Here is a 4,652-nt window from a genome sequence, read left to right as displayed (position 1 = left end):
AGAGGACAGGAAGGCAAAACTATGGCCAGGGGAGTCAGGAAGGCATCTAAGAAGTGGTGTTGGACCTAAGTGGGAGGACAAAGGGAATTTGGCCCAAACAAGAGGAGTATTTGGTGGTGATGGACCCATTAACTTTTTTTAGTACATGTTGAACTTGGACTTAAAAACTGGATATAATTTCAGGAAAAGTTTTTTATTGCCTAATGCATGACAAAATGATAATCAGTTAATGGATGCTCTGTTAATTTAGAATTTGTGACACTGAAGTGCTACCAGGTAAGAGTCATCTTCATTCTTATTCTTTGCTGTTTTCATGATGTCTGACAAAGACCTTTGCCCAAAGTAGGGGCTAAATATAGCTGGTAGGGGTGGCAGTGTGGCTCAATGAATGAGGCCTACCACTGAGCCCCCTGTCGCAAGGGTTTTCTAATAAGACTAATTGTGTGACTGCATGTGTACAAACAGAATGTGGGAAGAACAAACTGCCTACTTGGAAACGATTGTTCAGTCACAAAACATTGCTTTCTAGCCATTAAAGTCAAGTTCCTAAAGAATGCTGCAAATGGATCTGATAGGCCCAGTTAAAGTTGTCTATTTCAAATATACAAAAAAGACCTCTTCTCCTGTAATAATATCTCATTTATCAGTCACCAGCCTTCCTTCCCATTGAAGGAAGTAATGAGTAAAAGCTTCGTGAGAGTCTGGCAGGTTCTCCCCTTTGCTGTTTTTAGTAGGTATGGGACAGTGAAGGGCTGTACAGCTGAGCAGGAAGCAGGGCTTGAGTGCAAGATGAGTGATGCAGTTCTAGAAAGGGTTGTGAAGCCAGGCCCAGAGCAGAAAGGCAGGTCAGCACTACAGGAGACCGTTCAAGACCGGGGCAGAGGCCAGTCCAGTCCAGAAGGGCTGACAGTGTGCACAGAACAAGCCATCTGTGGGAGTCGAGACAGGAAGCGGCCTGTGAGGCGGAGAGTGACTAGAAGCCACACGTCCACTAACTAATGGATCTGGGCACAGCAAGTTCAGGTCCACCAGGAAGAGGTAACGTAGGCTTCTTGACCAAAGGCTTTCCAACATCAATATCCTCACTGAGAAAGGACAAACTCAGTACTAGCCCCAGGGAGTCTGGTGGCTTACGCCATACTTCTCCAAAAGGGCTTATCTTTTCGTATATGGGCAATTTTGGCTTTAACAACTCTAGACGCTTTTCACAAAAATATTTCTCAGTTTCTCAGACTCGGGCACGCGATCACGTGACTGCTCCACTTTGAGAAGCCGCCCCAGCACCGGTTTCTAAGTGAATTTATCCCTCGTTTCTAAGTGTTCCTACGAGGAGGCTGGGAGCAGGGAGGTGTAATATAAAACCAGATTTCTATTTTAGGTACCAAGAGGTTATGTGCACAAAAGGGCTTTTGCTAGGTTGCACATTAGATACCTCATTAACTTAAAAACAGAATTCAAATGTAAATTATAACCCTTGTTATTACTCATAACTGCAGTTCAGACGATAAATTGGCCGTTTTCCCATACCTTCATAAACCAGTAACCTCCAGAATAAATTATATATTGCATGTAAGACCTAATTGTCCTTAAAGAGGTAATACTGATTCAGAAAAGGTATAGGTGGCCACAGATTCCGTGTGAAGTGGTTGCCACAAGCTTGTGGTGAAGGCGACCTCCTTTCCACCTCTTTTCCTGCAGGTTCTGGGCTGATGGACTCTGACCCTGTTGTCGCATTTGGGTGTAGGAACTGTGGTTTAGGGAAAGCCAGTGAGAAGCAAAATCCAAAACATGCAAGAGAAAGGTCTTGGGACCATTTTCAGAAGGCAGGAGGTGACTCTTGCCAGAGCTCATGGATTGAAAACAGAGAAACATCAGCGTGTTTCTTCTTGCACCCAAACTGTCTTATCCTGCAGGCACAGGAGAGAAATGCTCTGAAAACTTCTTCTCTTTTTTATTATTTATTTATTTTGCTATAGGGGATGTGTATTTGCCATAGAGATGGAGACCGAAAGCAAAAAGTCACCTGCCCGAGGAAATGGCCATGCCACAATCCCTTCTCCTCTCTTCTCTCGGGATCTTGTGTACCCACGCACATGCGCCCAGGTTGAGTTTTAAGCCACTGGGTCCTGGACTTGAACTGCAGTGGATTACACGGGAGTCCAGAGACATAGCCATTACACCATCGGCTGGCCCCGGAAAACTTTGTGAATGAGCATCTTCAATATGTATTTGCATGTGTGAGTATGAGTGAGTCTGTGTGTGCGGGGGGGTGATTCCATGAGTATATAATTGCCGCTTTTACTTCTTTCAGACCCTTAAATGGGAAGCAAATGCCCTAATGACTGATGATGAAATCTCAGCGTGGAAACATTTGCTTCAGCCTCCAGAGGGAGCAGAGAAAGTTTTGACCTCTCAAAAACAGATGACCATACGTTAAAGTTTAGTATTTCATAGATGGCTTCCTTAGCAGTTAACAGGTGCAAGATGGGGCCAGCAGGTGGTGTACTGGTTACATCTGTGACTCCTACATGATAGACCATGGTTTGAGTCCTGGACCCGACAGCTTGAAAATCATGCCAGGCACATGTGTGCATGTGTCCAAAAATGCAAGAGGAGAAAGGAGGAGAAGGGACTGTGGTAGGGCCATCCTTCCTGGGGGTGATTTCTCACTTTCCTTCTCTGTCTCTTCTGTGAGTGCACATGTACTATGGAAAAGAAAGAAAGAAAGAAAGGAAAGGAAAGGAAAAGGAAAAGGAAAAGGAAAAGAAAATAAGAAAGGGGGGTAACAGTCTAGAGTTTTAAAATTAGCAGAGAGGATGGTGGTATTTGTTCCATTTTTTCTTGAAACTGCAAAGGTCCTGTTTTTGCTACCAGTTCTTTATCCTTCTCAGCACATCCCCCAAAGAAACCCACTGCCCCTCATTATTCTAGCTGAACAGATGGTCCTGAGCGGTTCTCTGGGTTTCCGTATGATGCCAAGTGAAAATTAACACCCATGGGAACTCTCTGTTATTCTAAAACCAAGATATTAATTTTTTTTTTTTTTTTTTTGAGACCCTGCCCCAACTTCAAATGTGCCAGTAGTCACAAATTTTTTTTAGCATTTCTGGGTCTGTTAGGTAAATAATCATGGGATACACAATATTCGGTGGAGGAAGCTAAGTGACAGCCTAATATCTTATCTCTTTCCGTAGTATAGGTACATATTTATCTGAAGTTATTATCCATGGTAAAAAACTTAAATAAAAATGTTACATAAGCTCAGAGTTTGCAGAAAGCACTTGTAAGTAAATAATCATTAAATTAATGAGTTAATAATTTGGTAAATCATTACCGTCTGACATGTTACAGATTAATGTGTTTGTGTCTGTCTTTTCCGTCAACATCAGTTCTATGAGGGCAGGAGAGATGTACACATGTATGTACTTGTTTTCAGGGTTCTTCCGCAGAACAGCGATATGCAGGCATTTAAGAAGTGTTGAATGAATGGCTCACTCATGGGGACTCAGTGAGCGAACAAAGGGTGGCACTAATGCTGACTTCACTTTTGTGAGTGTTTCTGAATCTCCCCTGCCTTTAAATCCCCAACCTTTGTGAAGTCTCCTAGAAAATGAATATTCATGGAGTTATCTACTGTGCTCCCCATATGGGGATACGTTTGTCAAACATGTGAATGAGCCATTTTGCTTATAATTTTATTAAGTCTGTATTATAATTATGCCCATTTTGTAAGTGAGGAAACAGAAGGACTTGCCCACGAACTCGGTCTTTCTAAGAGGAGCAGGCAAGATTCAACTTCAGGTCTGATTAACTCCAGAGTCACCCCTTGAGCCTCTGTATCTTCCCAATGTCTTTGATTTATTTATCCCACCAATCATTCAACTAACCTACTCTTATTAAAGAGGGATTTCTGTGAGCAAGGTGGCATCAGAGGGGCTTGGTGACATGAACCCTCTTTTCTACATGCTATGGGAGAGGTGAGTGGTTCAAGGCTAGGGACTGAGAGAGGAGGTTGAGGCAGCCTGCATGCAGTAGCAGGTTAACGGACAAGCTTGGCTAACTTATTTTATGGATATTCCCAGTAGAGGGACAGTGAAGAGTGAGATGTGTCACAGCTGGGCCCAGCGTGGTGGTCTGGAGGAGGTGGCCTCTGATTCCAAAACACACTTTGGTGTTGTGTTCTGAAACTGAGACCTTGTCAGTTTCACTCCAATCAAGCTGAACCCAGGACTGTCCCTTAAAATCTTGACCTAGGTGGCCAGCAGGGGGCATAGTAGTTAGGGTGCTGGACTCTTGCATAGTTAATTGAGGTTCGAATCTCAGATCTGGCAGCTTGAAAATCATGCTGGGCATGTGTATGTGTGCATGTGTGTGCCCCAAATCCTGAGAGGAGAATGGAGAATGGATTGTGGGCTGGCCAACACCCCTGGAGGGTGATTTCTCGCTTTCCTTTTCACTGTCTCTCATTGTCTCTTTCTGTCTCTCTTTGGTGGCAAAAAAGCCTAGAAAAATCATCTTGACCTAATCTGTGTCTTACCCACTTCTTCTCAAAATGGAAGTCTACAGAGAGTTGTTTGTGGTTCCAGGGAGAGTGAGAAGGGAGCTAACTGTACGTTGTCAGCCCGGAGCACACAGTCTCTAACTGCCTGTCA

This window comes from Tupaia chinensis, unplaced genomic scaffold, assembly GCF_000334495.1.
Source record: "Tupaia chinensis unplaced genomic scaffold, TupChi_1.0 Scaffold000426_1, whole genome shotgun sequence".
Lineage (NCBI taxonomy): Eukaryota > Metazoa > Chordata > Mammalia > Scandentia > Tupaiidae > Tupaia > Tupaia belangeri.
This window is presented reverse-complemented; position numbering follows the sequence as displayed.